Here is a 24,910-nt window from a genome sequence, read left to right as displayed (position 1 = left end):
ATTGTATCCTTAAGTGATATCCTAAATGTCTCCATTTCTGTGTGATTTCTGTGTGATGGAAGACTTACAGAAGCAAAATATAATATTAGCTAACAGTAGTACTAATGATGCTTTGTTTAGTAGGGTTGCAATAACCACCAGCCACTGGTGAGACTGAAAACTGTGGACAAACCATGCTAAGTAGATCACTGGCATTCTCTACAAACATCAAAATGAAAAATGATGCATTAAATAGCTTGTATTTTCTGTTCTGTCTATTTTCTACTTGTATTTCAAACTCTTTTGAGTAAAAATAAAGAGCTCAGTTGGTGTGAACAGCTCCAAGTATATGCCATGTAGATCATTCGGGTACAGTGAATGTTCCCTTATAACATTATTTTTGTTAGCTGCTAAGCTGTCATAAATACTGTCTACTTTATCTGAAGTTACTTTACACACTTTCTGCCAGATATTTTCCCCATGTTCTTTAGATTCAGGCAACCAGTAACTCAGTTCCTTGGAAATCCAAATGAAATGCAAAAATACGCTTCATATTTCACTTACCTGATTTATATTCTGAGTGGCTATTTGTTGGAAGATGTACTTTCCTAGGGAAACAGGCTTCAACACAAAGGTACCTTGCAGTGGCCCAGTGAAGACTGTCTTTCTGTCTAATATCGTTGCAAATGTTTTCATACTTTGAATGCTTTTGCCTTGTAAATTATTCAGGTGGAAACGTTATGTTGCATAAGATCACACTGAAGAGCCGGAGAATGAAGACTGCTGCACAGGGATGAAAGAAAAGTGTACATAAGAGACTTTGTAACCAGTCTTCTCTTTTTCTCAAAACATCAAATCTGTAAGGATTTCTGATGTCTATAGAAATAGAAAAAGAAATTGCTTTGGGGTTCTTTGCTTGAAGCAGACCACTCTCCTCACCCTGCTATGCCATTGAAGCATTATAGCAACAGGCAAATGCAGCTCCTGGCAGGTGCTCCTGTGGTTTATGCTGTTTGGTTCACTTCATGACACTAAGAAGATTAATATTGGACCAGCTTTCTGCTTTCTTATTTTGATCTTAAAGTGACTCCACGAAGGTGCAAAGACAGATATTTAAATCTCCTAACTGGGGTGATACTTCAGTGCCGAGGTCAGGATGTTGGCATTTTTCAACCTGACAATAAATAACAAGACTTTTGCACCTCCTGCCCTTGAATTTAGTTCATCTATTTTGAAGTGGGGATTAACATCTCCCTTTTGGGTACTTAGGAAATATTTTCTATGATTTCTCAAGAACTAGGCTTAACGCCATGAGTTAAACACCAGAATGAGGGGTTTGGGGATTTTTTTTCTGCAGTATCATGCAACAGGAAGCCCTCTAGAGCACTTGCATTCCTTCTCCACATCAATTGGGCTTGTGGAGAAGTAGCTATGGGATATCCTTCTAACAGTGCAAATTTCTCCTTTACAGGTCTCCCAGTGACTCTAATGAACAACAAAAAATCCACTATCTCCCCCAAAATCCACTAATTCCAATGGTTGTAAGTTGTGCTTGTTTTCTTTTGCAGCTTGTTTTCCCTTGAATACATCTCTGGGTTAGAACTTGCTTATTTTTTTTTTTAGCTGAGAGGAGTCAGGGCTACAAGCAGAGCCATGTGTCCTCCATCAGCCATGCCCCCAGCCCAGGATCAGACATGCTGAGCCCCACACAGGATTTGTGCCATGTGCAGAGAGGTGGCCATGCTGTGGGGCCATGCTATCCCACCTGCCTGCATGGTGCTCAGGTATAAGGGAGGTGCTCAAGTTTGAGATGCACACAAGGTGAGATGATAATTCTTCCCTCCAAATGCCCACAGTCTCCTATCACTTCTTTGGTTCCCAAATTGAAAAATAAATGGGTGTGGATTCAGTCATGCAGATCCTTGTTTGTTGGTAGGAATCATCAAAGTTCAGTGGCTGATTGCGGGTCAATGATTCAAAGCCACCATTTTTTTTCCCTACATACTACAATTGCCCTCTCCCACAAAGATGCTCGTTCTTGCACGTTCACTTATCAACACCTGCATTTTTGTGCATAAATGCAGGTTTTGCAGCAAATGATGTTTTGGGACTGTGTTTGTTAGACCAGATGTTGCTTTGGTGCTTGTATTTTTGCCATTAGCTTTTCCCTGGAGCGCTGTTTGCAAAAGGAAAGCTTGTTCTGATTTATAAGAAAAAGTACTGAAAAGCTGCATGTGGCCCATGGGTGAGGGAAGGGATTGTAAAGGAAGGAATAAACACATGGCACAGACAAATGTTGGCAATGAGCTTATGGAGCTGACATGGACCCTGTGACCCTTCCATCTTCTGTGGTACCAATTCCCTGTTGTCCATTTTCACAAATTCAGAATAATTAGTAAAAGTTAAAACGAGTTAGTAAGATTCAAATGAAGAAATGGTGTTTTATGGGCAAGAATCATGAACTCTGGTCATCGGCAGCAATCAGAATCACTTACAGAACTGTGTTTTTCTCCAGTGCCTCATCCATGGGCAACGTGTGCATCTCCCTGCCTTTGTGGCCAAGAAACTAAGCTGCGACAGGCTTGTAGCAGGGTGCATGGGGCGCAGAGAATGCTGCACTGACCAGACCGTAGGAGCCATAAATGTGACCCATAAAGGCCTCCTTGAAGGACAGCTGTGTAGTTAAGAACTGGGGACTTCCTGGAGCTACCATCAATAGGGAAAAATTCAACACACTAACAGAAACTTATCACCTGAGCAGGTAAAATAGTATGGAAAACAGAAAATATCCTCAGATATGAGGATTATGAACTCCTATTGGATATTTACCTGTAAGAAAGGAAAACAGTGAGGGGAAAGTAAAATTTTCTCTAGGACAATAGGGAACATCACCTGTAGGTTACCTCGGGAGAAAAATAGAAATTATCAGCATTTCTTGGCTACTATAAAAATAACTCATTTTCCATCCAAAGTTGAGTCTTTTTTTCTCTGAGGATTTCCTGTGCTGCACAAAATTTTCCTTTTTCCTACAAGATTCTCTATACAAATAAAACTTTCACTGGGGACACCCGTCTGGCCCTGAGCTCCATCTTCGAGTTGAAACTTTGTTATCTTACTGGTCCCACTTCTGGGCTCACTTCTGTGCTCAGACCTCACTGACCTTTTTCTGGGGTCAGTTAGACATCGCTTCTGGGATCTTTTTACTGGCACCTGCAGCATTTTTAAATATATATGTATATTATATACATATATATACATACAAATATAAGTAATCATTCATAGTATATTTGCTACTTTACTACTGCTAAGTTTGTAGTAACCTGTAATGTTGAAAGAGAGAGATTTGCACTCCTGGCAATAATTCGTGTTAGCTTGATACTTACTTGCTTCATTAATCTTAGGTGTATTTGATAGTTGGAATTTGTAATAACCTGTGACAGAGAAATCTGAGAAATAGAGCCTACTTGCCCTTGTGTATTACAGCAGCTTACAAACTCCCTGTTGTACTCTCCATAGAGGCTGGATAATCGTTTAGGACCCAACACCCCAAGGTGACCACACCTGGAGGTTGACTGCCTCAGCAAGTGGCAGCAGCCAGACACAATAGCCAACATCTTTTCTCAGCTGCTGTCAACAGATGCTTCCCCTTTTCCCTTTGCTGTCCATAACTTCCCCCTCCATGGCAATAAAGAAGCAGAGCAGGGCACGCATCCCTGCTCTCCTGCCTTGTTTTATCTTGTGAGTTCTTTGTGCCACTTAGGACAACACAGTAAAGCACTCTATTGCAGATAAAATACGACCGCCTGACACCACTACATCTCAGTCACAGCAGTCCCTGGTAACTGCCTTTCTGTGGATGTGGCATAAATTCAAGTCCTGAAAAGAGCTTAGGACTGAAGAATTTTTGGCCTGCTTGCAGCTTTGTGCATGTATTTCATGCCACCAGCTCAATGCAGCAGTCATGTGCAGCATTCCCCGCTCCCTCCCCCGCTGCTGGGGTGTTAGGAGAAATAATTCTCACTCTGTGGCTGCGAAAGATAACACAGAAATCTCAGGAACACATGAACCAGGCAACCCCCACCATCTCCATCCCACATACACTGACACTGTGCTGCAGGTTACCTGCAGTACCACCTGCCATATGGATCACTGCCCCATCACTCCGTTTCCTAAGGATGCTTGCAGGCATGATTTTCAAGAGGCAGGGATTGTTCTTGTTCTGCCTGTTCTCATCTATGCTCAAGTGTGTATCTGTGACGTTTTCATTTTTTTTCTGCATGCTGGGCCGTGGAAGAAACAAGCTGTTTCCTGATTATAGGGATCTGAGCTACATGCATATTATTCTCTGTTACACAATGAGTTTGATTACTAACATTCTGGAAATTGCAGACTCCTCTTCTGGCAAAACCAATTCTTTTCTGTAATCTCACAGCATGAGCATGGCTGTCATCTGAAAATGACTTTCCCAGGATTGCATTTTATCATTTCGTGCTACGGTTTTCTTCCTCTCTTAAATCAGCTTTTATCTGTCTTTTTCACAAGATTTAGCCGGGTGCATGCTGGAAAGCCCCAACCAGGGCATCGGTCTGTTGCTCTCAGTATTAAGTATGTTCCTGTGAGCAACAACTGCTGTGACACTGGGAACCCTGACTCCGGACCAGGTTCCCACTGAGGTTGTGACTCCATACACCCAGAAAGTGATAAGCTACACTGTAGGAGTTTACAGCTGAAGCATATGTAATAGGTATATAGGAAACACATGAATATAAGAATTATATATAATATGGTAAAGGGGGAAACACAAATAAGACAATTCTAGTGAACATAGCAGAGTGTGCTCTTGGCATGTGAGCAGCCTAATGTTTTAGGTCAAGCTTTTTCAAATGGTCAAGGTTGTAGAGGGATAGATAATATTGCTTTGTAGAGGTGTGCAGCGTGATACCTTTAGATTTATTGACCTTTTTTTCTGCCTGTGCTGTGCTAAATAGTGAAAAGAAGAGCACAGGTGGTACAGGGAGTTTTAAACCCCATAGGAAGTTTGGGAAAGAGGAGGTACTTGGATGAAGACAGCTGGTATCAGTAAAAGCTGCAGGATAATATTTAATAAAGTCCAATCTGGGGCCACCAGGTTCAAAAGAACTGTGGAGCATTCACAGCAGAGGATTACCAAGGTGATCAGGGTCTATAGCAGCCTAGTAGGAGAGTTGGATTACTGAAAAAGAGGCTAAGGGCTAAGCTACCTGTGCCTGAGGCAGCCTACCACTGCCTGAAGGGCTGCTGCAGAGACCTTTGGGCCAATCTCTTCTTGGTAATGCCAGGGACAACAGCCAGGAGTTGTGGCCTGTGGCTTTTGGGTGGAACATAAAAACTTCACCAGGAGAGTAGTGCAACACTATCAGTGCAGTTCTTCAGAGAGAGGATTCTCCATCCTTGGAGATTTTCAGCACTTGGCTAGACAGCATGAAGGTCTAGCTTTGGTAACAGTCCTGCTCTGAGCTAGAGGCTGGTCCAGAGGTCCTACCAGCCAACACATCTAAAATTGCAGCCTTGTCCTAGTTTTCTATCTCTTCTCTCATACCTTTAATACTGAATAAATGAAGAGTAGGGACTGATCCCTGGTTCCATGGATGAGGGACACAGTCTCCTACCGCCCCTGTTTTGGACTTGTTTCTTCTGGAGCAGGCTGGCTGCTTATCTGCCACATAGCACTGGGCCCCATATGTCACCTGGGCCCCATACAGTGCCTCTATATCATATGTTTGTGAAAGATTTTTGCAGTTCTAAGTGTATGCAGAACATGAAGGCAGCATTGAAGCACATAGTGCTGTAGAGTGCAAAGGGGCACATGGGGCTATGTGAGAGCCTGCTAAAATGGTGTTGAAGGATTGTACAGGAAAATAGGAGACAAATAAAGTGCAGTCATGTCCGTGGGCCCTTAAGGAAGTGATCTTCCTTTGGACTATCCATTAAACCATCCCCAGGCATCACGTGGGAAAGAGCTGGTTGTAGTTGTCCAGACCAGAGCCAGGAGAAAGCTGGTGGTAGAGCAGAGGGGTCATCAGAGAGCTTTTGTGCTGGTACTCCCTCTTCTGGAAAGACCTAGTATTTTAAACTTGACCTAAGTGTCTTTCCTTACCCATGTGAAGGGTCTGGCACCACGAGTGACATCTCTCTGGGTCAGCAGGACACTTTCTTAGGGCATAGGAGGAGGCAAGATGGCTCTCCACTACCTGCTGGAGGACGTGTGGGAAGGGCAGTGGAGGAATATGAGCCAGACAAAAACATATCCCAGTGTCTGTGAAATTCAAACTTCAAACAGCCCTAACTCCTGGCTCTGTAACAGGCAGATCTGCCCTGGAAGAGAACCCTAATCTTCCACCTTCATTTTGTGATGAACCAAAGTCTGCTGCTCAGATGAATTGTTTCCAGACACCTGCCTGTGCCAGCCAGGCCACCAGCCAGCAGTAAACCCATGAAACTGAGAGAAACTCTTTCTTCTGACTGAAATTTGCCTCCAAGGGATGGAGGAGAAAATACAAGGATGTGTGGGTGGCAGGTAACACTTTTAGATGGAGAATTGGGATGCCAGAGTCTGAAGGATTGCCTGAAGTGAAGAAAAGCTTATAGGCTGAGCAAGCTCTGGCAGCAGCTACAGACAGACAGGTGTAGGATAAACACTGGATTGAATTAACGGGAGGAAATCTCTATCCATGAATGTGGGCTGATTTGTCTTCTGAGCAGAGCCGGGTCTCTGTGGGGACACAAGAAGAATACAGGAGAATGACAATACTTAGGGCTGTGCGACACCTGAGCTTGCATGGTGCAAGTAACAGATTTCTATGTCTGATTGCTGTGAATAAACACCTCTCTCATCAACCTGGTGTTATTTATTCCCTTTCAGGAAAGCAGGTTGAGAGAGAAGAGGAGACAGATAGCAGATATTGGTATTCAGGAGCAGAGTGAGAATTTTAATGTGTGCCTGCAAGTCGGGAGGCAAAACTCAATATAAATGCTAAGCATTGCATGCTCTTATGATGATGATTGCATAAATATGCATTGTGGCTCCTGGCGTGTGGAGTCTGTCTGATCATCCTAGTGCTTTGCCACAGACTGGATGTACAAGAAAGAGCTGTCAGGAGCCAGCCAGAGACTCCCCCAGCAAGAGAAGCAGCCAAGGCTTGGATGGCTGCAATATGGCGTTTCAACAGAGATGAAGTCACACCTGGCTGAGATCTCTCAGTGCAGGGGAGATTCCTCTCCCTTCTCACGCACTGGGAAATGAGAACCCAGGGCTTCCTCTCTATTCCCAATGGTGGTGAGGGAAAGAAGGGCTGGGCAGGGCTGGGGAAGTCAGCTTAAAGTCCTACCAACAGAAGCTGTGGTTGGAGCTGATGGAGATGGGCTCTCCAGAGATGTCTGTACAGCTCTACTTGGGCAGCTCCTCCAGGTGGAAAGGTTCAGAAGACTTGCATCTATTTCTTCTGCTCTCCTTGAGCTTTCTTTCGCTCAGCACAAGTGTGTAGCTGGTCCATTGGCTGCCCTCACACCTCTTGTAGGACCTGCCCAGAGGCCAGGTCACCCAGTCAGCCCCGGCTCTAGGCTGGTTCTATAGTGCCAACAGTATGACAGCACTGATCTGAATTCATCCTCGGATGATACTATCCGGAATAAGTACTGATAATGAAGTGCTGCTTGTTCCTTTGCTTACCAGCAGTCCGTTCTTGATTATTACTGCTCAAGGAGTTACTGCATTATCTATGCAGTAAATTATTGATGAACGCAGCTCTGTGGAAATACAAAACTGCTGTCTGTCATTCTGCTGAATAAATAGTGATACTTGGAGCACCTGCAGCAAATACCATGTCTCCCTGATCTGAACGAAGGGAGAGGAAAAATAATCAGATGCTTTTCTCCTGGATGGCTGCAGAGGCGCAGACGTACCTTGTTTCTCAAGTATCATATTCGATACCAAATACAATTTAAGAAGTGTAGAAAGTTCCCAGCAGATATTGGAATCCTTATCTTGCAATGAGAAGACAAGTGGATTAGAAAGAGGGTGCTCCCTTCAAGTTCAGTGCTGAATCCTCAATATGTTCAATAGGCACAGGAAAGATTTTCGTTCAGGAGGAAGGTATAGATGGGGCCACCTTTGTACAGAAACTGTACATTTGTTTAAGAGAACAATCTCATAGGAAAAGGCAAAAAGCATCTGCTAATTAATGCAGAGCTGCCCCTTCTAGAAGCATGCACTCCAGGCACCTAAATAATTCATTACACGGCATTACTGCCTGCGTGACTAATAGCGTTGTGGGTGATGCTTTTTTTTAACACCTGCTTGCTTTTGTTACTTTGCAAAGCTGAGCAACAAAAGACTCTGGAACATCTTCAGAGACTGAATTCTGTATTCCAGGTATGATTTTGTCAGGGAAATTGTTTTTTTTTTCTCACCATGGAGCTGATTGGAAAGATGTATGCTCGTATCACCCACAAAAAGGGACAGAATCACATGTTGATTGGAGAGAAATGCTGGAGCAGGAATAACTTTTTGTATGCACTGTGCATTGTGTTTCTATTTAATACTTCTATTTGGCACATTCTTCTCAGAGATCATCATATCTGGTCAGTTTGGAGTGGAACTTCAGGTGTATTTAAGGTTTATATAATATCAGTCCTTCACTGACTCTGAAACGTGCATGTTTCACTGATGCCTTGGACTGAAGGGCTCTAACAGCATCCTCAGAGCATGTTCTGAGCACAGGCAGCTCAGGCAAATCAGGAAGGTTGCTCAGGTGTCCTCAGACTCAACAATGAGTACAAACACCCAGAAAAAGCCAAACTCAGCATTCCCAGTAACTGAGTGCACTAGTCAGGACTGGCTCAAGCAGTGCAACAGGCATCTGTGCTGCTCCAGCCCTCCTGGGCCAGAGGGATGCCCATAGTTGCTCCAGGCTGAGGTGGAGGGACAGAAGCTTTCTCAGAGCGCCTGTCCAGCCTATGGATGTTGGTGAAGTGTGCTTTTTTGCTGATTATAATTGACTCTTTGTCAGTATGACTCCTGCTGTCTGGAGGAAGAAACAGCTTAGGATGAGGGAAGGAAATAGGAGCTATGCTCAGGGATTGGAATCTCCACCTTCTTCAATAATAAAGAGGCAGTAGCTCTCAAAATGGAAAGATGTTTTCTGCTAGGGGAGGAAAGCTGACACCCACAGAGAAGGAGAGGTGGCTGTAGGCAGGGCAGCCTCTGCAGAGGGGGATGTGACACAGCAGAACAAGCAGTGCTATTTCTTTCCTCGGCACCCAAAGGGTTTGTAGTTAGGCAACAAATTCTTTTCTTGCTGCTATGGGACTGGGGGTTGGAGTCTTGGTACTGAGGGGTGCTTGCTGGGGCTCTGGGTGAGGGAGAGGGGATGATGTATCTGCCTCTATTCCTGGCTGTGCTCCAGCTTGGGATGGTCCAGCCCAGCCCAACAGGGGTGCTCCTGCTTCTTGTCTGCCTTCAGTGCTGCTGGGATGAACCCCAAGTGCACCCTCAGCACAAGGTGCCTGTTACAGGAGGCCGAGACCTGTGACCGCATAGGACCCACAGCAAGAGCTCTCTGGATGGGTTTGCCTAGGCGTCACTATGATACATGGGAATTGCTCTTTCCTTTCTGCACAATCCATTGCCCAGACGTACAGCAAGCACTGCTAGCCACCTCCACCCTTTGCCATCCTCCCCTGCTCAGACGTGCTCCCAAACACATCACCCCTCCCGTCTAGACCAGTAACTGGATGACCAGCTTGTCTATATTGACAGCCAAAATCTTGATCTTCCTGCTCTGAGTGCCTTTCAGATAGACTGTCTCTATCAGAGAGGTGTGATGGAGGTTCCATGCTGGATGTGACCAGAGGGTTGCTTTTGGGTAGCCAAAAACATTGTCCCACATCTATACTTTGTACACACCAGATCCAAAATTTAACCAGACCCATAGCCTTTTTAAAGCAGTTTGCCTTCCTTGTGCAGGCTTCTCAGCAGCTGCAAACTATGTTTGTCTCCACAATAGCTATATTTCTAAGGAGCCTGAAATTACCATAATTTGTTTCCCAGTACAGAGAAAGCCCTGGGTTTATTTCCTGGCTTTTATTTTCCTTCATTATTTAACAGCAAAGATGCCATTGTATCCAGATGACTGAACAGTAGCCAAGCAGATTTGCATTTTATTAAATAGTATAGTTAGGCTGCAAACAGCACAAGAGAAGAAACTCATCTGTCACAGTTTCTCCAAGTCAGGTGACAGGATCCATCCCAAGGTGCCAATGCAGAGCTGGATTTCTGGACTGCTGGAATTGTAAACTCGGTGTGGATTTAAGAAAATCATTATATTTCTAGATAAAATTGTCCAGAACTGTAGGCTCACATTAACATACTTATTATTCAGGGGGTTGAAACTAGATGATCATTGTGGTCCTTTTCAACTCAGGCCATTCTATGATGCTATAATTAATAGATGATCTTTAAGCAAATCAAATGGAATCTTTTTCAGCAATGTTACATTTCTTATACTGTCAGGAGCTGGAAAATAAGGGCTATAATTCAATGGGTGTAGAGAAATTTAAGCAGGTAATGAAGAAGTACTTGAGTCTACATAACACAGTAAGTGAGCAACAACGTTAAAATGCCTGAAAAACAAGAGCCCAGCTTGTTAAAGCCTGGTTCTGCTCTATGGATCTAATCCTGTGGGCAGGAGAGATATTTAACAGCCTCTGTGCTGTAGAAGCTGGTGAATTTATCCAGAAATCCTGCATAGTAATATTTGAAGCATATTGTTTGTGTCCATAGTGGTCATTTGTTTGTGGTTGTAGAAAGATGGAAGGAAGGCTGTTTGCTTTGAGTGAAACAAAAACATGTTGAAAGACAGTTCATGAAAATAGACCGAGTTGAGAAAGAGGAATTCAGGGGGATGACTTTGGGGATCTTTTACTTTCTGTTTCTTTAATCTGGAGAACTTAGACAATCAGGAAGAGGAGTAGGACCCACAACTTTGGAAATTCATCAGTAGGATTTAAGCTATGTATCAGTGGGGTTTATGTTGTCTTATACCGAGGCAGTATTAAATGCGATTCAAACACGTACTATATAGGTCCATACACTTGATTCCAACAATCAGACTTTGTGAAGGCCAGAGACAAAGGTCAACCCCACTGGCAAGAAAAGATGTTGTGGAATAATTGATCTGTCTGAGTTACATGGGGTAAGCAAAGAGGTCATCCCAAGTGACGCACAATGACTCTTAATTCTCCATATCTTTAATAGAATGCAGTCTGCAGTCTACACTGTGCTCAGCCTAAAGGAAGTCTCATAAAGCTTGCCTTCAATCTCAGCAAGGTGTTTGAGTTCTTTAGAGGTGTCAGAGGTTAAACACTTACTGATTTCAGGCTTGGCAGCAGCACCTTGTCATTCCAAGGAGCATGGGGATTGCATTGACCTCTCTTGCTGTTTAGAAGACCATCAAGAAGTCCAGCCTCTTACTTTGAGCCTGCAATGGTAAGCACTGGTGAGCATGGCTGCTCTTTTCACCAGTCCCACTTCTGCACCAGCACACTGCCCTCCCTCTTTTCTGTGTCACTTTTCACACCATTGCACCTCTCTGGCCTTGACAGCAGTAATAGACCTAAATCATACTTCTTCCACAATCACCCAGTAGAAGACTGTATTATTAAATAAGTTACTCTTTCTCTTTTTATTATCATGTTAATTTTAATTGCCACATCTTTAGTTTATAGAAGAAGAGGCTGAGTGTAGTCAAGCACTGGAAGAAGCTGCCTAGGGAAATGGTAGATCCCCTATCCCTGAAAGTATTTAAGAGACATGCAGATGTGGCACTAAGGGACACGATTTAGATGGGAGTCTCTAAGCCAGTTTGATAGTTGGATTTGATGATCTTGAAAGCCTTTTCTAATGTAAATGATTCTATGATTCCATTTTATTATATGCTTAGGTGCTTATTTAGCTTGAAGATGGACATAAATGTTATTACGGGGTTGCATTACGGTGAGTGAACGTGAAAGGCAGCTAATGCTTGTTGAGAATCTGTCTCCAAAATATTTGGTACTCAGAAATGCTTATTGCAACTGACTGACTACACATCTTAGCCAGGTGACTCCCAAAATTCCTCATGCCTGGCCACTCATTAGTTTATCCTGTGGGTGATTATGGGGGGAAATGTGTTACATCTCCTGTAGAAACAAATTGTTTTGATTTCAGAATATTACAGAAGCATCTTTCAACTAAGGCATAATACATATGTATACATCACATGCAGTGTGGAGGTCAAACTCTTGAGATAAATTACTAGCCACACAGCCTGGTGAAGTGGTTTGATCCCAATCCCAGGGGCCAGTCACACTGTCTCAGGGAAGCCAACTAGGGACAGATTTAATCCTGCTCCTTTTCACTTTGTCAGGTGAAAAAGTAGGGTGGGACCAATGTGATAAAATATCCCTGTTAATCACTGAGTAAGGTACAGAACAGTTTGCTGTTGCAATAAAATATTTATAACTACTCATGTCGTTAAAGGAAACACACTTTCGTGCACCTTTTGTCATTAACAAGTCACTGTGCATGTTTCACACTTTATTGCCAGGTACTAAGAAGATATATAGTGAGTACCTACAAAGGACTGTGCATTTTAAGTGGTCGTATTGCAAACAAAAGCAATTAAGCTTTTGGGAAGCTTAACATTATTCATTTGTAAACAGGAGTAAAGGCAGGTTCTTTGCCAAACAGAAGGTTAGCTAAGTGGGATGATAAATCAATCAACCTTGCAATAGGTGTCATTGTGGAGCTACACCGAAGGGGACATTTCAGCAGACACTTTAATGCAGCTGGGTTTTGGTGATAGATAAGGTTAAAAGAAACTAGGGTCTACCTGTACTTAGTGATGCTCTTGATGACCTGAATGCTGCCATGAACACTGAAACATTGATTTATGATCTGAGTAGGGTCACCCCAAAGGCTCGGGCAGCTCAAGCCATTCTCTTTCCAAGGTTCAGATGGGGCCATGCTTGAATGGCAGGTGTGTAACTTCCAGCAACCCACGGGATTTGGCCTTCCTGTGAATTAACCGTGCATGGGAAGTTTGTGTCTTGCTTTGATGGCTGAGACTGGCCCTGCTGGTTGTTTAAAAACCGATGGTTCTCACATATTTGTTGATCTTATTGCTACTCTGGGTTCTCCCTTTGCAAATTGCTGAGCAGCTTTGTGGAGCTGATGTGTGCCTTCAGCTCTCACTGCTGTAATCGCTGGTCCTTTGATAACGAGTATCTGCAACATGAATTGGCCATCTGCTAAACACTGCCCCATTATATTTGTGCCAAATCCCTGCATCCTTATTTGTCCAAACCCGCCTTTGAGGGGGAAAATGAGTTTTCCTGCAAAACACTTCTTGGCTGTTTCTTTTGTTTTTAGGGCTGTGTCAATATTTGGCTTATGTCCTCTGCAGGAGAATTCCCAAGGTAAGCATTTATGTTTCAAACACAGTGCAAAAACAGGTGAAAAGGTCTTTCGTGTTGCTCAGATTGAATGCTAATAACATTCTTGTGAATTAGCTTTCTTCCCTTTTTTCCTGTACTATTGGCAGGCTAAGTGATGCTCACTGAACAGCCCAGCTCTGGCGAGGATCATCCATTCTATTGTTGAGCTGGTTTCTTTGTGTTCATCCTAAAACTGGAGGCATAACGTGCAACCAGATGAAAAATTTCCCTTTTCACAAGGAAGCCAACTTATGGTGCTTACTGTCTGTGCATGCTTCTTTGAGAAACCCTATGCCAGTATCTGGCCAGCTCAACTTGTTCCTCCACTACCCACTCCTTATTTATGCTAGTCACCAGCAGTGAGCTATAAAGCTCTCAGTTGCTTGTCACTTTTCTGAGAGCTGAAGGATTGGACTCAGAAGCAAAACACATCCCACAGTGTTGAGAGCTTTAGGATTTCAAATCCCTCTGCTTTTGACTGTTTTCATGGAGTGTTTTCTCAAAATGCTGCTTTGCTGCCATCATAATCATTTGGGTTATTTTCTTTAAAATTGGAAGGTGGGAGGAGGAGGGGGAGTTTTATCATCTCCTTGGACAAGTTTCAAAGTGTAACTAGCAGGAGCAGACTGTACGAGACAACTTATGCTTCTTGTAAGAGGTTGTTGAGGCCTAGGGGAGTCTGTGCAAGCTGGGATGATTCTCAGTGTGCTTATAGGAGGGATGCTTGAGACCTCTTCAGTCTGAAAGAAAAGGGTGATAAGCGTAACAGAAAAGTACCTTGCTGAGCTTTTCCCAGCACCAGCGAAGAAGTGCTACCCATCATAGAATCACAGAATCATCTAGGTTGGACACTTAGCTGGCTGTGTTGTCAATCAGTGTGAAATATTTTGGAGGCAGATTCTCAACAAGCTTTAGCTGTCTTTCATGCTCACTCACCATCAATGGCTGGGATGCATTCCAGTACTATCATTTATACCTAACTTCAAATTGAATAAACACCCAAGTCTATCATAGAATTGTGGAATCATAGAATATTTTAGGTTGGAAAAGGTCTTCAAGATCATTAAGTCCAATCATCAACCTGATTTACTGAGTCCCACCTCAAAGCCATGCTTCTTAGTGCCATGTCCACACAACTCTTAAATACCTCCAGAGATGGGAACTTCACCATTGTCCTGCACAGCCTGTTCCAATGCTTGACCACAGTCTCCATGAAGAAACTCTTCTTATTTTTCAATCTAAACTTCCCATGAAGCAATTTGACACCATTTCTTCAAGTCCTATTACTCATAACCTGATAAATGAAACCAACACTCCTCCTCATACCCTTCTTGTGGAAGGTTGGTGGAGAACCTGTAGAGAAGCATATTAAGGCCTGCTCAGGTTGGTCACTGTTTCTCCAGGTCCCCAGGTCTCACTTAAAGAGCCAAACAACAAAGTTTCTTGCACTACTGGGTAGATCAGTGCTCAGGCATCTCCTCCTCCTCTTGGGAGCTCCGAGGGTGCAGGTCACCTTGAGGGACAGCCTGGAAAGCAAAGTCCTGATTTGTTGCAGAACCTCATTTGCTGCTCTTTTTTTCCCAAAATGTGGTAACAGCTGCCTAAGGCTGAAAGTCTGCCAAGGGGTCATCTTGAGTGCTCTGTTCTCTCTGCTGTTGTGACTTGAGTGGAGATTGAGTTATACGGGTAAAAAATGAAAATAAAATATATTCCTAAGCTGCACTGTCATTTAAGAAGCAGGGATGTGGGCAGGAGCACTGAGGATGGAAGGCTCTGTCACACATTTACAGCATCTGTGCCCATTGAAAGAGCTTAACTTGTTCTTATTTATTCAACTCCATGTTTCCTTTAAACAGACAAAAAACAGAACAGAAAATAGCTCTGGAGACTGCACCTTCCTGTGAGCACATCTTTTATTAAATTTCCTTCTCTTTCTCTCATTCTTTGTAGTGGAATTATTATGGCTCCATTAGAGCAGTGATTTCCACCTCCAGCCATGACTCGACAGCTTTAGTAATAGGTAACAATTTTGCTGATCTTTAAAACCAGCAGGAACTTTGTTCAAGATAACGTGCATCCAATCTACCCTCCCTGTTTCCAGGCCTGCAGCCATTCCATGTTGCTGCGGCTCCACCAGCAGTAGTGGCAGTAGCCTGAAGTTTGAACGTGTCCTTTGATGGTGGAAGCAGGAGCAGTATTCAATTTTTCATGTTCTTTTTCTTTTTTTCTTTTTTTTTTTTTTTGCTGTTTGAATGATTCCATATAGTACAAGCACAGCTAGAGCACAGCTAGGTTTTCTACAAGGGAGAGGGGGAGTTTAGAAACACATCAAGGCTGGGTTGAAAGGGCATTAGCACTGTTGTACTGGACTGGTTTCCTGACTGCTCTGGCCAACACTGGCAGCTAACCCAGCTAAAAGGATTGCAAGGAACCTATGCTGCTCAGTGCCCTGCTCCTGTCAGCCAGACCTGCATCCTCGGCCATTCTCCAGCCACTTTATTTCTTCCTGACTGCATGCTGGCACTGGAAACTTGGAGAAATCACAGAAGTATAGGAGTTTTTTCTCAAACTGCCAACTGGTTCTTTTTATCTCACTGGAAATTACGCAAGACGAATCTCAGACTGATTAATAACTGTATGATTTGTTCACATGTGAGTGACGTTGATGACAGCATGAATCAAATGGTTTTCTAAATGATTTAGATGTGTACGTCTACAATTGGGCCGAGGAACCAGAGAATTCCTCTTGTAACCAATCTGCAAGAAAAAAACTTGCATATTCAGTTTTCTTTCTTTCCTGTGTCTGGGGCCATGGTGCAGGCACAGCTCTTGAAAGCCTGAAGTGCTCAGCAGATCCATGCCCCCATTTCAGCAAAGCACAAACAGCTGCTGAACACTGAGCTCAGTGGGAGACATGCAGATGTGATCGCTTACTGTGATGGATTGAAGACACAGGAAGGTTTTTAAAATCTTTGGTCTTGGGAAGTCAATAGCAGAGCTCCTATTGATTTCAATGAGAAGAAAACCCTTCAGAGGGTAAGTAAATGACTACAGTTCACCTCTACAGAGATCAGCACTCTCACAAGTTTGAAATGTGAGATGCTGAGCGTCTCTAGCACTGCAGTGAGCTCTGTGGCACTTTGTCATGGTGTGCTTTATCACCAGCCCAGACCTTCCTCCTGCCTGTCTTCATCTGCCCCCGGGAGCAGAGCGCGAGGAGTCACATCTCCTCCAGGTCACCTTGGGTTTCCATGGTGACTCTTTGAATACAACTGTCTTATCAATCGGAGCCTCTGTAACTTTCAGAAGCAACTATAAAATCTCTTCCAGTTTCTATAGCAACCATCTTTAAACCCGTGTATTTGCTTTCTCTTGTCTTAGCTAAATTGTTGGAAATAGAGAGAATTAACTGCTGGTGCAGTATTTCTTATATTCTTTTCCCTTAAGCTTTTGTATACCGTCAGCCAGAACAACACTTACCATGAGGCTGCGGTCCTTTTGTTTTACTTACTAAGGGATCCTCTTTGCTGCCTAGGCAGAAGAATACCATGTCTTTTCAACCACCATTTTCATAAGCAGTGTGCAAACTTGAAACCTGCAGAGTGTTTCCCTTCCAGTTCCAGCCCCCACGCCACTCTGTTCCCATGCGCTCAGAAGAACAAGTCATGCTGCTTTCTTATCCCAGATCGCTTCTCGTGAGGATACGCCAGAGCAGTAAGCTCAGTGCACAGTACAGTCATCACTGCAGTGCTGTGACTTGGTCAAATATTATTATCTATATGATATGAGGAGTGTGCACAAGGTTAATGGCCCATCTACACTGCAGGCCCAATAAATGCCAAAAAGCTTTTTTTTTTTTTTTCCCAACCTAAATGTGGTAACTGCAGACAGAGCTGCTATCACACTGCCTATGGTTTCACCCAGCAGACAGCAGGCAGATATGAAGCTATTTGAAATAGCTAACACTGACACAAAGACATCTACCACCTTCCTTCATCGTCTGACTATTAAACGCACTGCTTTTCAGTCTTGGAAACTTTATTTTCCCTGGGAAGATCATAAGTGGAGAACATGCTTAATTCAAGATTCTACAATTAGTAGTAGATAATCACTTTGCTCGGAATCTCCGGTGCAGGATTTCTCGAATGCTCCCCATGCAGCAGACTGCAGACACACCTGTAACTCATACACCTTCCAGGCTACTTAAAAAAGTTGATAGGCTCTAAAAGGGAAGAAAGGACCTGAACTGCTGTAATGCTGGTTTCAGAAGCTGCCTGGACGTGGTCCTGGACTGCCTGCTGTGGTTGTCCCTGTCTGAACAGGGGTTGGACCAGGGCGTGCTGTGCAGTTTCCCACCACACATGCAGGCTGACCTCTCACACAGCACCCATCCTGTGCCACAGGTGGGAGCAGCTTGCAAGCACCTGTAAGCAGAAATGGGGCTGCGCTAGGGTGGCACTTCCAGCATCCCAGTGGAACATCATTTATTCTCTCCTGTTGGTTTTTAGTGCCCTCTTCTCTGCCAGATACTCAGCTGCACGTCCCAGCCACCTTCCAAGCAGCTGCTGCCAAGAACACAATTTTCTTGTTTGTGCTGCTCTCTTTCCCACTGAACTGTGCCTGTCCAGGGCCCGCCAAAGGCTCTCCCTGGGATGAATGGCTCCAACAGCAATGAAACTGGAGCTCCAGCACAGTCCTGCAAGGCAGGGGCAGGTCCTGCAGATGAGGCGTTGGTTGTCCCCTCCTGTGACTCCCCCTGGTGTCCGACCCAAGCAGCCATGCACCCACCCAGATGCTAGACATCCGGAACCACATTCATTTAATATGACTTCAGGTACAAGAGCCCGTTCAAACTCATCCTCTGGCCCTCATTGTAACACTGCTGAGACATCTGACGTCTCAGTGATGGTGACTTTTCCATGCTATTTCACAGGAGAAAAGAGGAGAAAGATGGGCACAGAAAGTTTGAACACCTTTCCAGATTCCACATTTTCTGTGTCTTATTTTTCTTTTTAACAGCAATTAAACAGTGGGATTTTGAAATAGGAAAGCAACTACTGAAGCTCACCAATGCTCCTGGAGAGGTAGCAATCAACTGTTTTACTTTTGATAGCAGTGGAACCAGGTAGCAATGAGTGTATCTGTTACACTTCTGCAGGTGCGCTGCTGAAGCATGCAGCAAAGAGCTCAGTCTTTCAGGTTGGTAGCAGGAGGCTGAGATGGACACCTGAAGACAGTTACAACAACAGGCTTGCTCTAGAGGCAGCTAAACAGTTTGCTAACTTCTGGAAGAAAGAGTGTAAAGCATCTAAATTATACAATATTGGGTCTTCCCCAGCACTGCGTGAGCCTCATCCCAGAGCCAGATGCACCTGGTGGGAGTTCACACTGCAGGGAGCCATGCTTTTCTGTGGGATGGTCCTCCCCTGAGACATCCCTGAAGGATTAGTCAGACTTGCGTGCCTCAGGAATAAATGGGTACTGCAACTTCTGGAAGAAGAACTGAAATAAAGCTGAACAGAGCTGCAGCATGGGCCCAGGGAGCTGCCTGCATGGCTGAGCAGCCCAGGCTGTCCATGAGGAGCATTGGTCCTGCCTGGTGGAAGGGGGCAGCTGGGAAGGACCTGCCAGCTGAGTCCCTCACGTTCACCTCCTGCTCACCTGCAGAGCCCGAGGCTGCAGGAAGGTGCCTGCCCTATGCTGTAACACCAGGGACAACCTGGTGCCCCTGCCTCTCACAAGTACAAGAGAAAACACCAGCAGCTGTCTTGATCATGGTAGGGTCCTGCAACAATCCTGAGTGCTTGATCAGATCTGGGCCAATGAGCTGGACGAAAACAGTACGCCCTGGATCATGGATTTCACTTATCTTAGCCAATTTATCTGTCTCCTTGCTTTCACACATGCACACATATGCGTGCAAGATGTGTCTCTGAAAATCAGAATATCTGTGTCAGTGTGTGCTACATCACAGACAACACACCCATGCTGTTTGTACAACAGCATCCCACCGAGCTCAGAGCCCATTGCACTGAGTACAGAAACAAGTGACACATTGGAACAGGCTGTCCAGGGAGGTGGTAGGATCAGCACTCCTGGAGGTGCTCAGTACCACTCCTGCCCTTTTCCTGAGTGACATGGTCTGGGATGACCACAGGCACTGGTTAACAGCTAGACCAAATGACCTTGTAGGGCTGAAATGATCAATCAATAAGTACATGAACAAAAAGTGTTGCAGGTGCCAACAGGAAGAATTAGTCCAGAAGAGAAAATTCTTTCCACATCATCTGTCTGAGGAGAAGGGGCCACATCTGAATGTTTGAACTAACTGTGTGTAAACACTACATCTACGGTTGGAGAAGTATGTTGGTAAATCAAATATATCCTGAGCAGGCCTGAGTATTCCTTTAGGCATAGTGGGGCTGGTTGGTGGGACAGAAGAATAAATATGTGCTTTCTAAGTAGAAAGACTGCACATAAGTGAGATGATTTATTTGCACAAAACGATATTGTTTTAAATGAAGCTCTGAACTCAGTATTTTGACATTTGTAAAGAATGAAACAGAAGTAATTTTACCACGCCAGGAACACACTGTTTGGACTCAAAACCAACAATGGTTCCCAGGCTTCCCTTCTGAGCCCCAGGAGGTACCAGCAGGCCTCTTCCCCACATAACAATTGTCATCATAAAGCATTAATTTGCTGAAGACAAATATATCATCTTCAACAAACTGAAAAATGTTGGGAATGGGACTGAATCTGAAAGAAAAAGCTTATGATGAGCGTTTGGCCATTCTGGGATGCTTCCCCAGCCTGCTTTTTTTCTAAAAGAAAATGAAAGTACAGTTCATTTTATCTAAACTTGGAAATAAAAATCAGAAGCCTATTTACTGTTTAAAAAATGACATTCCTGAGCAAGGAACATGTGCATGAGGACAATGAGGACAAACCTGCAGCCATGCCCCAACCAGCCCAGCCTTTTCTTCCTCTTTGGTCCAGGGCAGACAGAAGAGCTGAATCACATTTTGAAAGCACTGCCCTCTCAGCAGAATGATCCATTCAAGATACATTATTTAACAAGACCTGTAGGTTACAGCACAACAGATAAATACTTGATAAATGAGAGTTTTGTTTTGGGGTGTTAGTTGAGAAATACTTCAGCCTTCCAAAGCCTTTGTGAAAAGAACATCCGAAAAATGCTGAGGAATATTTTGGCACTGCGATTTGTTTTTCAGCAGGTTCTTTCTGCCTCTGGAGCCTATGCAGCAGGGGCTGACCCATGAGCTTGCCTGCTGGTGCTGGCACACAGTGGTACACAAGGAGAGAAGCATTTTCTCTGCTGCAGACATGCATTCCTTTTTCAGGTTTCTCAGACATCTGTATGATGCAATTTACATCCATTTAAAGTGCCTGTAGATATGCTATGGGTGGCTTCCCACACAAACTGTTTGAGGCACTCTGTTCATGCGTGCCTGAGCAAACATGATAAGAGAAAATAAGGATTTTAGGAGAAAATGAGGATTTAAACAAGCACAGTTCTGCTCCTGATTTGTGGATGTGTATAAAAAAAGCCAATCAAATCAAAATCCCCTCCTTTTCTCCACGTTAATCTTTTTTCTTCTCTTGTACATTCTCATCAATTTGTCCTTGGTTACGCAGTGGCTTCTAGTTGCACAGCCAAGTTAGTCCCTGTGCAGCATTTCAAGTAAAACAATTTAATGGCCCATTGGCTAAATGCTGACAAACCTACCTGGGATGCAGTAGGAGGTAAGGACCAAGCAAAATCTCAGTATTATCTCAAGTCAAAGGGAAAAACCTGCATCTTAGTGCAATCTATTTACTGACATGGTAAATATCTCAAACTGTGTGAAACTTACTTTAATGCTTTGTGGCACTAAAATGTTTCTGATGCAGGGATGTTACTTAGGTTTCAGTTGCTGGGTTTTGTGCCTGACCCCACAGAGAGCATTGCCTCTTTGCATCGTCACTAAGGGAAATAATTTTTAGTGACATGCTTTTGTGCACCAAACTGAGTAATACATATCTATCCTCTCTATTGCTGCAGATAAGGGTCACTGGCAAGCATGTAAGGAAGTCATATCATAAACAGTCTTACATAGTGCAATTTGAACGGTGTGAATATCCACAATGCACACAGGCCCACAGACAGCTGCTTTTCAATGGAAACATGTTTAGGTTATCAAATAATCAGGTCTACTCACTGCTATGGCCCAGAGGTCACTGGAAGTAGTTCTCAAATCTCAACAACTGACATTGCTGATACCATTTTTACTCTAGACTCATCCAGCTACATCTGGTCCTACCTGGAGGTTCAGCTCGTGGCAACAAGCAGAGGGTTTCAGCATCAGCCATAGATGCAACACGTTCCCAGCCCCTCCACAGAGTAGGTTTACTTCCCAAACATCCTTTTGGAGAATTCCTCTCTATCCCATTTCTCTGCAGGTCAATCCCAAGATGAGAGTCTGTATTCTGAGGTCTGTCTTTAAAGCCACCCACCAGAGCTGGCAGTCTGGTACAGCAAGTGTGAGAGATACGCAGCATGAGATAGTGGTGCTGTGCCAAGGTTCCTGGCAGAAGTCTGGGCACCCACCTGCTGCTCTGCTGTGGTAGATTCAAGGTGAAACACAAACACAGAGGTTGCTGTCTTGCAGGATGGATTTTGTCAAACCCTAAATGAATTCTTTTGAACTTTCTTACTTTCTCATAAGCATCCTACTATCTGAGAAGGAAGAATATGGTCAATCAACACTTAAAATTGACTTCCTTCAGCTAGAAGGACTAGAGACCAGATTTTAGGACTTCTCAAAATCTGAAAATGAGATGTTTTTCTCCAGGAAGCTTCAGCCAACCAGGTTGAACACCCCAGCATCCCCTATGAAATGCTGATGCAGTCCCAAAGACAGCCCATTCACCTGGTGCTAGGAGGAGTATCTTGGGGCTACAAGTCATCCACTCAGACCAGAGTCCCGGTGTTTAGAGGAAACCAGTGCTTAATTTTCACACACAGGCAGCAGTTCTACTTTGTGCAGAATAAAAACAACAATGATATTCAACCTGAGATGTACTCTGCAGATTAACACAGAATCATAGAATGAATCATAGAATGGCTTGGGTTGGAAGGGACCTCAAGGATCATCAAGCTCCAAGCCCTCTGCCATGGGAGTGGGGAGACTTACATCTGGTAAGCCAGGATCCAGTATCTATGCAATACATACACCTGCTATTCCAGAGAGATCACCTCACTTCAACTTCATCATTTTTGTGATGTACATCCACATAGAAAGCAAGATCTGTTATTTACTGCTTCTTTCATTTTTGCAACAGAACATCTCACTGAAGGGAAGACCCCCAGTCAAGTGTTAAAATGCATCACTGGAACTTGTAGCAAGTCTATGCACTGTTAGTTCATTAAAATGTGCTAGATGGAGCCTTTATCAGCAGATATACAATAGATAAACAAAAAAGTTGGAGGCTTAATGTTATTTTACCTGATTCTTATCCTGTTGATCAAAGCTCTTAGTGGGTTTGAATACTTAATCTGATTGTTAAAAAGAATTTCTAAGACTGCACATAATTTCTAAGACTGCACATCATTTTAAAATTTCTAGCTTTACCAAATTCTTTTGAAAAAGAGTAACAGGAAAGTAAAATAGAACAATTCTGCCAGTTTCATGTATTTTGCATAACTTGAAATCATATGAAACGATTACAGGGAGATTGAATTTGAGGCAATTTGTGCCACATGAGCTTATAAACTTAACTCTGTCTTTAAGATAAAGACAGGGTTAATTCACACATCTTACATAGGCAAGAAAGGCATACTTACACACTTAACTAAGGTTAATAATTACCCAATAAGGCAGTCTGAGTAAGTGCTTTGAGTGTTTTCTGTTTGCATTCTTAAACATTTTTAGAGCAGATTTGACTTTCTATACATCACACAGATTTCTAGGTAAGAAATGTTTAAACAATACAAACTTACATTTATAGGATCTTGAAAAGTAGTAAATTCCTAGAAAAAGTCTAGAATATGGCTTGATAAAACCATCATCTCAAAAAGAATACATTGACTACTATTAGAAATGCCAGAAGAGTAAAAATAGTTCAAACATTTGTGAAGATTTTGTATAATAAGAAATTTTAGAGAATGGTATTGCAAGTAAATATGAGAAGGCATACACTAAAATATTCTATCAAAAGGTTTTCAAAACCCTTCTGTACAGCAATCGAGTTGTCTTCCTTCAGATGGAAAAAAAATAAAGATTCAGACCTCTGTGTGACCACTAGCAGGGTAAGGCCAATAAGTCAAAGTGCCAATAAGATTAACCTGATCAGCTATCTACTCCTTGCACTGCTGAGTGTTGTTTCAGTACCCTGCAGCATGAAGGAAACCAAATACCCTCACCTCCCTGTTGCCGATGCTGAGATGAAAGAGAAAACAAGTGGTTTTCACATGTGTCTGGTGAAAGATAAATTAGAAAGCAAGATATTCACTAAATTAGAGGAAGGGAGAAGCAGAATATTTAAATCACTGATTTCTGCCTTCTTTTTTTTTTTTTTTTTTCCTACTTCAGACTAAAGCAGAAACAGCAAGTATTTAAATAAGCCATTTTAATCATTAGGGATCAGCTGCTATTAGCTGCTATGAAACATGTTCCAGAAATCTGTGAAAAAACACATTTGTCTGTTCTCAGTACAGACTCCTTTTATGAAGGTTCATTAGAAGAAAAATAGAGCAGTACCTTCTCTAGAGGTAACAGAACGCATGATAATTCACTCCAGGGCCAGCAAAGCTGCTTTTTGTAGATCCAGGACTCAGTGTTCTGACAGAATTCTATTTAAAATGCCTTCACAAAGCATTTCTCTGATCAGGCTGTTTCCTGCTGTGGCATCCTACTGGTTTTGCAATGAAAGTTCTGGTATCTTAATGCTGCCAGAGCAACACTTTCCATTTCAGCAAGTAATGAACTAGCAGGCAGGAGCCTGTTAACCCTTGATGCTACCATTACTAGCATCAGCAACACACTTCATCTTCCACACTTAAAGCTGGATTTTGAAATCTGACTACATTTTTCTTTAGCTGTAGCAAAAGGATGGGGAAGAATCTAAGCATTCTACTACCTAAGCTGCCTACTGTACACAATCATCCAGCAGATCCTTATAGGTAAAGCACATGCAGATAAGAGAAGGCTGTAACAGGGACCAGCGTTTTGATAATGCAGTTGCTTATTTTGCTGAAAATTGGTCACTACCAGGTGAAACTGCAGTATTGCTCCTGTTCCTGGCTGTGATTAGTCCTAGGGTCCAGCTAACAATCCTCACTACAAGAAAAACACTAGACATGAGCAAGATTGGCTGGCTCTAGAAAGTACCAGTCATGTCCTGTGCTTGTATTCCC

General features: G+C 43.4%; 1 long non-coding RNA gene across 1 annotated transcript; it reads left to right on the top strand.

Moving 5' to 3' along the window:
- The first annotated feature begins 1,448 nt into the window (after positions 1–1,448).
- Positions 1,449–2,660, top strand: LOC149920252 (uncharacterized). The gene is made up of 3 exons (XR_016470830.1): positions 1,449–1,520; positions 1,603–1,800; positions 2,495–2,660. It is a non-coding gene; the product is annotated as an uncharacterized LOC149920252 (long non-coding RNA).
- The last annotated feature ends 22,250 nt before the right edge of the window (positions 2,661–24,910 follow it).

Source organism: Phasianus colchicus, chromosome 1 (genome assembly GCF_987193195.1).
Source record: "Phasianus colchicus chromosome 1, bPhaCol1.hap1.1, whole genome shotgun sequence".
In the NCBI taxonomy this organism is placed as follows: Eukaryota; Metazoa; Chordata; class Aves; order Galliformes; family Phasianidae; genus Phasianus; species Phasianus colchicus.
The sequence above is the reverse complement of the archived record's forward strand: the minus strand, read 5'-3'. Positions and strand labels throughout refer to the sequence as shown.